Source organism: Triticum aestivum, chromosome 7D, assembly GCF_018294505.1.
Source record: "Triticum aestivum cultivar Chinese Spring chromosome 7D, IWGSC CS RefSeq v2.1, whole genome shotgun sequence".
Lineage (NCBI taxonomy): Eukaryota > Viridiplantae > Streptophyta > Magnoliopsida > Poales > Poaceae > Triticum > Triticum aestivum.
Genome location: NC_057814.1, coordinates 203,156,692 through 203,168,182, shown reverse-complemented (window position 1 = coordinate 203,168,182; position 11,491 = coordinate 203,156,692). Strand labels below are relative to the sequence as shown.

General features: G+C 43.3%; 1 long non-coding RNA gene across 1 annotated transcript; it reads left to right on the top strand.

Annotated features, from left to right (window-relative positions):
• The first annotated feature begins 9,013 nt into the window (after nucleotides 1-9,013).
• LOC123167921 (uncharacterized) lies at nucleotides 9,014-11,060 on the top strand. Its single transcript, XR_006484143.1, has 3 exons — nucleotides 9,014-9,291; nucleotides 9,369-10,094; nucleotides 10,191-11,060. It is a non-coding gene; the product is annotated as an uncharacterized lncRNA (long non-coding RNA).
• Nucleotides 11,061-11,491: the final 431 nt, after the last annotated feature.

The window sequence follows — 11,491 nt, the reverse complement described above, 5'->3', positions numbered from 1 at the left end:
GGTCGCTCTCCTGCCCCTACTCCGACGGGGCAGGACGGGTCTGCTCCGCCGCCTCTGGTTCCTCAGGCGCCTGCTGCGCCGCCCCATCTGTCAATATATGCTAAGCCCCCACTGTTTCCAGTTGGTTCTGCTCAAGCTATGATGCAGACAGGGGGGCAGATGTATAGCTGCCAGGGGAGCTGGAATCCTCAAATGCAGCAGATGCCACAGTGGGCGAATCAGCAGCAGTTCCCGTTTCAGTATTTGCCTCCTACTCAGGTCTTTCCTCAGCATTTCATTCCTCAGATGCAGCCGGTCCAGTTTGGAGGGAGTGGATCTTCTACTGGTGGTAGCGTGCAGAGCAGTCAGCCGGAATCCAGCAAAAACAAGAAAAAGAAGAACCAAAGGAACAAGCAGACAGCTGCTACTACGACAAGTGACGATTCCTCTTTCAACGTGGATCCTAAGTTCATTGGGGCGGTCTGCTACAACTGTAGTCTTCCAGGCCACTTTGTGGGCATGTGCTCCACCCCTAAAGTTTGTTTCATCTGCAAGACACCAGGTCACCACATGGATACTTGTCCTACCTCGTACAAACCTTACCCTGCTGCTATGTACTGGGGGAGTGCCAACAATGGACTAGGATTCTTTCATATTGAAACTGGTGGCAAGGAAGACTACGAGTGGCTAAACTTTGGGAATGTTGGAATAGTCTTAATTGAAAAGGGAGAGATTTCTGAGAAAGTGTGGGGACTTTGTTTCTCTGATATGTGGAAAACTAACTGGCCCTGGCAGATCAGAAAATATGATGAGAAGAAATTCATTGTCAGGTTTCCCCCAAACAAGAAGATCAAGGATTTAGTGGAATATCCTTCCATCAACTTGAAGAAAGAAGGAGTGACTATATCTTTTAGTGACTGGAATGGGGAAATGCCAGCATATGACACTCTGGAGGAAACTTGGATTGTGATTGAAGGACTGCCACCCAAGTGGATATCCTGGAGCATTATCTCTCAGATTTCAACTATGCTTGGTGTCCTTGTTAATGTGGATTGGCACACTATATTCAGGAGCTTTTATGAAAAGGTGAGGATCTAGGTAGCTGTGAGAGACCCTGCTAAGATACCTAGAGACAGAATGGTTGAAATACACCATGAACTATATTTGCTGCAGTTTACAGTGGAGTCTAAGTCTGTTAGTGGACATGAGTCAGATAATCCTCCAGGGCCTGATGACAACAATCCCTCTCAGAACAAGCACACTGAAGAAGAGTTTGATTCCAGTGGTGATGACTTACTAGGAGAAGACATGGATACTGGAAATAGCAACTCCAACACCAAAAACAAACAACAAACCACTGGGTCCAATGGAGCCAGGACTATGCAAAAGTGCTCTACTCCTGCTCCTAGAGCCAATGAAGCAAATCCGATCTCCTCCAAGATTCTTGGTGCACCTATGACCAAAAGCTACCTTGAGGCAGTGAAGAAGAAGCATAATGATACATTGGGCACCCCTCTCCTTGATCAATTTGAAGCTGCTGCTGACAAGCCTATCTCTCAGAAGTGCACCAATACTCAACATGTGTGGGGCCCTGTAGTGGCTTCCAGAATTAGCACCAGGAACATAAGAGATGGCAGGCCAGCCCTTCAGAAAGCTCAGGAGCTGAAACAAATTAAAAACTTGGAAAAACCTACTATTAGAAAAGGTACCCATAACTCTTTTGCTTGCTTAGATGATTCTCTATTAATTAGAACTGCAGAGTGCTCAGGTATTAACTTGGGTACTAGCAGGGATAATATTAGAGATAACATTTTCACTATTAAGCAGATAGAGTTAGATAGACTTGCTAGATTTAATTCTGAAAATCCTGATGTATTTCTACCTACTAGTATTGATATTACTGGCGAGGAATTTAATGATATTAATGTCAATCCTGGGACCAATGTTGAGCCTGAGGATGGGACACATATTAATGTGTCCCCTGAATCAGACTCCCCCTGGATTGAGATTAGCAGGAAATCTAACTCCTATAGAGGGAGGAGGAAAATTGATTTTAGTATTAAATGATAGGTATTTTTTGGAATATTAGAGGGCTGAATGGCCCCATTAAAGTGGACAAATTGAAAGAGCTCATTAGAGCCAATAGTCCTGATTTTATTTGTATTTCTGAGACCAAGAAAGAAGAGTTTACTCTTCTTCAACTTGAAGCTTTTGATCCCAGATCTGAATTCCAATGGAAATGGCTCCCTGCAATTAACACTGCAGGAGGGATTTTAATTGGATGTAGGCTAGATATATTTGACTTAGTCCAATGGGATTTACATAAATTCAGTATTTCTTGCATTCTTAAAAAAACAAGATTCCATTGTTGGAGGCTTGTTACTATTTATGGTTCTGCCTATGATCAGTTTAAAATGGATTTCATTAATGAACTACACTCCTTGCTGACTGGCTGGACAGGGCCCACCCTGGTGGGGGTGACTTCAATCTAATTAGAGAGGCTAGTGATAAAAATACTGGTGCTATTAATCAACATTGGGCTGACCTCTTTAATGATTGGATAAATAAATTTGGCTTATTAGAACTTAAGATAAATGGGAGGAAGTACACTTGGGGCAATAACCAAGATAATCTGGTGATGGCTACTATAGATAGAGTCTTTATGTCCACTCATTGGGCTTCTGCTTCACCTGGAGTGCACCTTAAAGCCCTGCCTAGGTTAGGGAGTGATCACACTCCTCTGGTGCTTAATACCTGTGCTTTTCCCATCCCCAAGACCAAGCATTTCAGATTTGAAAAATGGTGCTTAGAGGTAGAGGGTTTTAGAGAAGTGGTTGTTAAAGCTTGGACTGCTAAATGCCCTTTTAAAAAGGCAAAAGATATCTGGCAGTTCAAGATTAGAAATTCCAGAAAAGCCATTAAAGGGTGGATGGCCAATTATGAGGCCGAGCAGAACAGGAACAAACAAGCCCTGGTGGCTGAGTATAACTGTCTGGATATTTTTTCTGAATCCAATCCTCCTTCTCCTAACACTAACAGAAGAATCAAAAAAATTGCAGGGGACCTGGAAGAAATCTGGAGGAAAGAAGAAATCAAGGCCAGACAGAGATCCAGAGAGAGATATACCAGAAGGAGACTTAAATGCTGGCTACTTTAAAGCTGTAGCTAATCAAAAGAGGAGAAAGAAGCAGATCATGGCGCTTGAAGGGAATGCAGGTACTGTAACCGACCCTAAAGGTATCATGAATATTGTTGTGAATTACTACAAAAATTTATTTGGCTTTCAAGATAAAATTAACATCAACCTGAAGATGACTTTTGGGAAGATGGTGAGAAGGTTTCTGATGCACATAATTGCATCTTGGACACCTCGTTCTCTGAAAAAGAAATATAGGATGCTGTATTTGGCTCATATGCTGAAGGAGCTCCTGGTCCAGATGGATTTCCTTTTTTATTTTATCAGCAATTTTGGGACCTTATTAAAGGTGACCTATTTGCTCTGTTTCATGATTGGGAGAGGGGTGATCTAGACTTATTTAGACTCAACTTTTCCCTACTTACTTTAGTTCCTAAAGAGGCTGATGCCACTAGAATGGAGAAATTTAGGCCGCTTGCTATGATTAATTGCAGCTTTAAAATATTTGCTAAATGTGCCACTAATAAGTTTGGCCCTATCTGCAAAGATTTAATTTCTTTGAACCAGACAACCTTTATAAAAGGAAGATTTATTGCCGAGAGCATTATCACAGCTCATGAAATCATTCATTTTGTACACTCTAGTAAGCAGTCTGGTTTTGTGTTTAAGCTAGATTATGAAAAAGCCTATGACATGATCAATAGAGAGTTCCTGATGGACATGATGCATAAAAGAGGGTTTAGCACAAAATGGCTGAAGAAAGTGGAATCCCTTTTATATAAAGGCTCTGTTGGAGTTAATATTAATAATAGCAACAGTGATTTTTTTTGTTGCTGGGAAAGGGGTAAGACAAGGGGACCCTTACTCCCCCTGCTTTTCAATTTAGTTGCTGATGTTTTTACTAGGATCCTTATTAAAGCCTCCAGGAATAATATTCTGGAAGGACTTTTTCCTAGTTCCAATCCTGCTGGCATCATTAGTATGCAATATGCGGATGACACTTTGCTTTTCTTGAGTAATAATACTCATGCCAGAAACCTTAAATGGTTACTTTCTTGCTTTGAGCAATTATCAGGTATGAGGATTAATTTTCACAAATGTGACCTAGTACCCATTAATGTTAGTGGAGATGATGCTAATATATTTGCTCAAATCCTTGGGTGCAAATTAAGTGAGTTTCCCATTAAATATCTAGGAGCCCCCCTCCATCACAGAAAACTTAAAAAATGTGAGCTCCAACCTACTATTGATAAAATTATTAAAAGAGGAGCTAGGTGGAGAGGGAGATTACCGTCTTCTGGCAAGAGACTCACATTAGTGAAGACCTGTCTATCTACTATTCCTGGCTACCTTATGGGGATTATTAAATTCCCAAAGTGGGCTATAAAACTAATTAACTCTCAATTAGCTCATTGTTTTTGGGATGACTATGAGGGTCACCATAAATATCACCTGGCTGCCTGGGGGAATGTGACCCTTCAAAAGCAGCATGGGGGCCTAGGTAACATTGCGGACATGAATTTATGCCTCTTAGCTTCCTGGATTAAGAGATATTTCCTGGATGAGGGCAAGATTTGGAAGCAAGTCATTGATGCCAAATATAGAACTCACAGCCCCAACATTTTTACCTGCCCCAGTAATGGTGCATCCCCCTTCTGGAAAGGGATCCTGTGGGCTGCTAAAGCCACTAAAATGGGATATTCCTGGATAGTTGGGAATGGCAATAGTATTAGATTCTGGGAAGACCAGTGGATTGGGCATACCACACTTGCTACCCAATATTGGGACTTGTACACTATTGCCAATGACCATGATATTTCCATTAGTGAAGTGTGGGATGGCACTAATCTGAAAATTACTTTTAGGAGGTATTTTGACCAAGAAATGCTAGCTGAATGGAATGATCTATTTAGTCGCATTAGTGATGTTGTTCTGGAGGATAAGGAAGATACCATCCTCTGGAATTATGAAGCTAAGGGTGTTTACACTGTTAAATCTTTCTACAACATTGTTAATTTTAGGGGGGTACAGCCCGGTAACATAATAGTTATTTGGAAAATCAATGTCCCCTTGAGGATTCAGATCTTTCTTTGGCTTATGGCCAAAGACAAACTGTTAACTAGAGATAATCTGCAAAAAAGACAACAGGTAGAGGATACTACCTGCCTTTTCTGTGGTGAATCTGAATCTGTTGAACATTTATTTTTTAACTGTGTTGTTGCGACAGAACTGTGGAGAGTGATTTTTGATATATCCAAAAAGCGCGCTGGAATGTCTGTTGAAGACATGATAGCCTGGTGGTTTAATAACAAAAATCACCCAGCGGACTGCATGCTACATTCTGCTGTCCCATGGTCTCTGTGGAAATATCGCAATGACATATGTTTCAATCATGTCCCCTGGCTTGGGATGCAGGTCCTGTGGAGGAAAACTGCTTGTACTCTAGGCAGTTGGATGGTTCGATGCTCTGGCCCTGTCAAAGAAAGGGTGATGCGCTTGGTGAGAAATCTGGAACAGGAAGCGCGAGCCCCTCCCCTTCTAATGTGGCCAGACCCTGGCTAGGCCTGATGCAGTGCTCGGAACAGGAAGCGCGAGCCCCTCCCCTTCTAATGTGGCCAGACCCTGGCTAGGCCTGATGCAGTGCTCGGAGGTGCTGCTCAAACCGTGACGATGTTCGCGATCTGGTGACCGACTTCTTCTTTGCGGCTCTCGATCCACTTTCTTTGCTGGTTGTTAGTACCTCTGAGACTAGCTTTTATCTCTTTTAGCCTATTAGCTGTTTAGGTTTCAACGTTCTGCCCCTTCTGAGGCTTTGACAATGGTTTTTGCTGGGGCAGCGTGTGTGCTGTTTATCCCCCGCGTGCTTGTAACTAAGATACTGGTGGTAGTGGGTTTCATTTGGTAATACAAATGGAGCCGGGGCAAGAGCCCTTTTCTTCTAAAAAAAGTTTTTTTTGGGGCATGAGCGAGTGCCGTCTTCGAATGCAGCCCTATAATAGGGCACTAAAATAATGAAACTCCACATACGTCATCAGATTACTTCAACAAAGTTCAAACATGATTCATGCAAAGTTTGTGTAATGTGATATACTGTACAAGATTGTTTCAAAATGCTTGGCGAACCGCCTTTGTACATCTCATTTCTGGGAACCAGAGCGAGTTTATACCGGGGAGGCTTATTTATGATAATTCAATCATTGCCTTTGAGTGTGCGCACTATATCTCTCTAGTTACTAAGCTCCCTTGAACTCCTTGCCTCTTGTGGCTTAGGGTTGAGGTGGGCGTTGTTGGGCCAAGTTGTCAGTGTGTGTTCATTGCTTACCAAGTGTTATGTATAACAATTTATTATTGTTCTGTCTCTCAACAACAAATATATATATATATATATATATAGTAACGCTAAACTAAGCGTGAGTGTAGAATAGCTTATTCTACACCCCAGTAATGGTACATACAAAATATAGTAACACAATATGTAAATTATAGTAATTTTCATAAAAATGTAGTAAATTACAAACTTGGGTAATAAAAAAATTATTTTCCGAATTGCTACACTTCGTACTCTGTTTTATTAGATTTTGTATATAGCGTTACTAGGGGGTGTAGAATAAGCGTTACAATGGGAGAAAAAAGCGCGCTACAATGGGCTTAGAATAGCGTTACCCTATATATTCGTCACCCTGGGTGAGGAATAGTTATTCTTCACCCCTTTACTTTACCATCAATACACCGTAATTTTATGTTTCGTAAGTTTTGTCTTATTTCTGACGTAAAAAGAGACCGTAAAAAAATATATAATCGTCGTAAAAAATATTTTATGTTATATAAAATTACAAACGTAAAAACATAGTGTAAAATACACATAAACTGCAAAATTTCTTGTCTTATGCCCTATATTTTTATTTTTCATGCCAAATTTTACGTAGTGAATCAATAAGAATGTAACTATTTGAATTCCAAACGTAATTTAATTATGAAATGATCGTAAGATTACCTCGGATGAAGAATAACTTATTCTGCACCCTGGGTGATGAATAGTAACACACACACACATATATATAATACTAGCCACCTAGCCCGTGCGTTATAATGGGAGAAAAAAATTGACATGCTTTGTTGCGAAGCAAACATGAAGTATGATTAATAAGGTTGGACAGATAGATGATAAATTTGATGATGACAAAAATGATGAATCAATTAACTATAGGATTCTTTGAGGCGCTAGTTTAAAACTTGCGTGAATCTTAGTCAACTAATCGGGTGAACAACCATATCTCTGAACTACCATATTGATAATAAAAATACGAAAAGTCTAACGCCCACACATGTAGGCATTTGCATCTTGCCCACACGCGTGGATCCGCGTCCGTTTGTTAGCGCATAAATCTTGGCATGTTTCTAGTGCCACGTATGACTGGGCTGGTGTGTGGGCATTCACCCGGTCGCCCACACGGCCGTTTCACCACACGGGAGGGGCTGGTGTGTGGGCGTTCAGCAGTTCGTCCACACGCCACTTTCCACTCACGCACAAGGGCTGGTGTGTGAGCATTTGCCATCTTGCCCACACGCCCGTCTCATCTCCCACACCCAAGTTGCCACTTGCCATGTGTTTTGCAGTGTACATGACAACTGCCCTAGTGTGCTTTATAAGCAGGTGGCAACTCTCTTTTTTTTTATCCGAACATGTCAGTTGCCATGTATTTTTGCAGGGTACACGGCAACTGCCTTAGTGTGCCTGTAAGCAGATGGCAACTCTTTTTTGTACCCGAACATGTTGTTTTGCCATGTCTTTTTGTCGCACTACACGGCAACTGCCTAGTGTTACTAGGTGGCAACTCCTAAGGTTTTCAAATCATGACAACTGTAGTAAACCAGACTATACATGGCAACTGCCTAGTGGTAAACCAGACCATACATGGCAACAGTTGTCCGACATGGCAACCGTAGTTCAGCGACATGGCAACTGCAGTTAACGAACATGACGAGGGTCTGGACCATGGCAACTGCAGGCGCGCGGTGACTGTCAAGCGGGGCGTGCGGGACCACGAGGTACGAGGCCTGACGTACGTGGCGTGTGGGCGTTATCTATTTTGCCTACACGCACGCGTGTGAAAGGAACCGGGAGGGAAAAAAAGAAATATATGGGCATTACTTGTTTTGCCCACACATAGGTATGTGGGCTGTTCCTCTTATACACCACACACAAATGTGTGGGCAGACTTCCTAACGCCCACACGTGTGGCACTTATCGGTGTCCTAAAAATATCGTACTTATAGTACTTATTTTGAGTTACCAACAATAAAAATGTGGTATCCTTCGTGTGACATCCAGACGTGCCAGTAGACAATTTATTTTGTATTTACTTTACTGTACATGTAAGCATATATGTTTTCATCATGTGTGCTCTAACCTGTGTATATATGTTTGTTGAATGTTGTCTAATTTTATTCATCTATTTATGATGTTTTTTTTCAGTTTTATTGGTATACGGACCTAAACAATAAGATAATACTTTTCAGATGAGTCATATTGAATCTTAAAACAAAAAATACTTCGGAGAATAAACACATGTGCGCACGCTGATAGACTTGCAGATTTCTATCGGGACGTGAAGGATCCAAACTGTTAAAAACAGGAAAAGACTTCCCTTTGTCTAAAAAAAGGAAAAGACTTCCCAAGAGCGGCGATAGAGCGGACGAGCTCGTCTGCTCTCGCTACGTGTACCAATGGGACAAAGGCGTGTCGGTATTTTATGTTGAATGCGATCGTAGTCAAACAGTATCATACGGTGCCGCGGCTGACGGTGGATAACGTTTGGCGACCGTGCAGCCCGTCACACAAACGGCGGTTTCGTAATGGATAAACATCCAAGACTTCGTGGGTCCACTTCCACGCCCCACCTCCCGACACTTAGTAAAAAAAGAAATCTATCTCTTCAGCCGCCGCACGAGGCGAGCAACTCAGAGCAACGGCGATGGCGGAGGCGGGAGGCGATGGGTCACTCCGGATCCGCCATCACCGAAGCAGAGCAGCGCCGCGCCGCGCCGCCGGGATCTGCCGCCTCCAGAAGAGCAGCATGAAGTAGGCCGACGGTTCCCGAGCAGGAGACGCGCCGCCGCGAGACAAGACCGCGCAAGCGGCAACCTCACCACACTTATGGTGGCGAGGCTAGTTGGTATGAGCTGGTGTTGTTGTCTTCACTACATAGTTTATTTTCCCATGATGAAAGACCGACAAGGTTTATTTTTGCAGTTTTTTGTTCCTGTCATTCTAGATCGTGGATGGGCTGCATACATGTGGGATAGGCTGAAAAAGGAGATTCATGTTCTGGACTCATTGTGCGCTCAAGTTGCTGGAGGAGTGCAGCGACATATCATCCACCAGGAGGCTGTCTCATAGATTCACTCGGCATTATTCAGCTGCCTACAGTGAGTTCTTTGCGAAATGGCATTGTCCAGCTGGCACATGGAAGGGCAGGTTCCCCAAGATAATGTTAAGCCCGAGCTAGATGATGGCCCAACTACACTCATATTCAGATAAACATCAAGAACAGGAAGGAAGTTGAGGAACTTTGCTTAGGGTTTGTAGCAGTCAAAGAGGAACACGTTGAGCCAGCCGGGTCACGGCGGCCGGGGTTTAACCCTATTACAATTCTAGATGCCTCTACCGATCTTCAAATCCTGCTTTATAGCCATTACAAAACAGAAAGTAAACTGAAAGGTAAAAAGAGAGCAGGTGAAGTTGTTGGACGATCAACAATGACCCTTGACGCGACGGCTGCCGTACGATGGAAGATCAACGTCTCTCAGCAGCTGCCTCTGGTGCGAAGCAGTAAGTGGAGGCCAGCGTCGTTGGATGTGATTCGGAGGGTGGAGTTTGAATCAACAGCTGAAGCGATAACCTGCAATTAACTGAAGATGGGCTGGTGTCGATGTTCAGATAAGGGGCCTGACAGATAACTCGCGATGTTTTCACTAGGTAAATGGACATTTTTATTTCACACCTGTGTGTCTCATAAGTTTTACTTCTGGAGACCTGACGAAGATTCAAATGTTGTCTTGCCCTTTTTTGCAGGGACGATGGGGATAAGATGAGGTGGCCATTGATGAAAGGTTCATAGTCTGTTTGACTTTCTTACTTCTTTCATAAATTTATCGGATGAGAATTTTCGCAGCCAGAGTTTGCATGTTGTTTTAGCTCTGAAATCTGCAGAAAAACTTGGCCACTTTTCGGCAAATAGTTGTTTTTGAGGTATTTCGTTTGTGTGACGAGCACGAAAATTGTGGCTGACAATGTGTTACGGGCTGCTCTAGAAGACCATGAGGAATGAGTGTTATCGCCAATGCTTATGTAGTGTGCAAATTGTTCATCACCTTGTGAGGGTTTGGATGGTATGTTTAGTGATTTAAACGCTCTTATATTTCTTTATGGAGGGAGCACTTTTTATTAGGATGGAACTAGCAAGTACGTGGATCTTCCAAATGACTTGTTAGCTATATTGTGTATGAAGAGCAATGCACTCGAATGCTTGTACGTGGATCGGCGAACCTCTTTTTTTTTTTTCTGAACATTTGTTTATGAAAATCTTTTGATCGGTACAAGGTATTGATTCAGCCAATTATGTATATGTCAGCACCAAGCGAAGATCCTCCAACACCACTGGCCGTCGACGCGATCTCGGAAACCCCCGGCGCGCATGCTCAGCGCCGCCTGCGCGTGCCCATCTTGATTTATTGGAATGACTTGCTGCTGCCCTGGATTGATTTGCACGAGCGGAGGTGCCGCCGGACCATGCGAACCAAGGTGCTCCGCAGGCTTCCTGCCACCAGTAGAAATCGCGTCCTACCCCCTGGCTGCCATGGATTTCACAGGAACGCTGAGATATCCGCGCAAAAAGAAATCAACTACTATTCATTCGGAAGTGCTGTGCACACGATCCGTGCATGCACGATCCACACACGACATGATTTGGGCCACAGAGATTTACGAAACAAGACAACCCAAGGGTGTAGATGTGTTGTCGTGCGCAGATCGTGTATGAATTTATCGTGTGTGTAGCAGTGCTCCTATTCGTTAACGCAAGATTCACTTACATTATGATTGCGACACTTAAAGCGGTCGCCGGCGAACTGGCCACGACGAGCAACATATGTGACCACTAGCATGCCGCAATCCGGGCGACCGGATCTACACCTTGGCTGGCGTTCGCCATGCTCTGCACCTAGGGGCTAGGGTTCTTCGGGCGATTTAGGGGAAATGAGGTAAAATCGAACAGGGCCGCCACCCGTCGCTCGTAAACGGCAAGACCAATATTGACATGACGCCTTAGTTAAAAAAATTATTGACGTGACGCCTTTATTGATGTACCAGTGGTA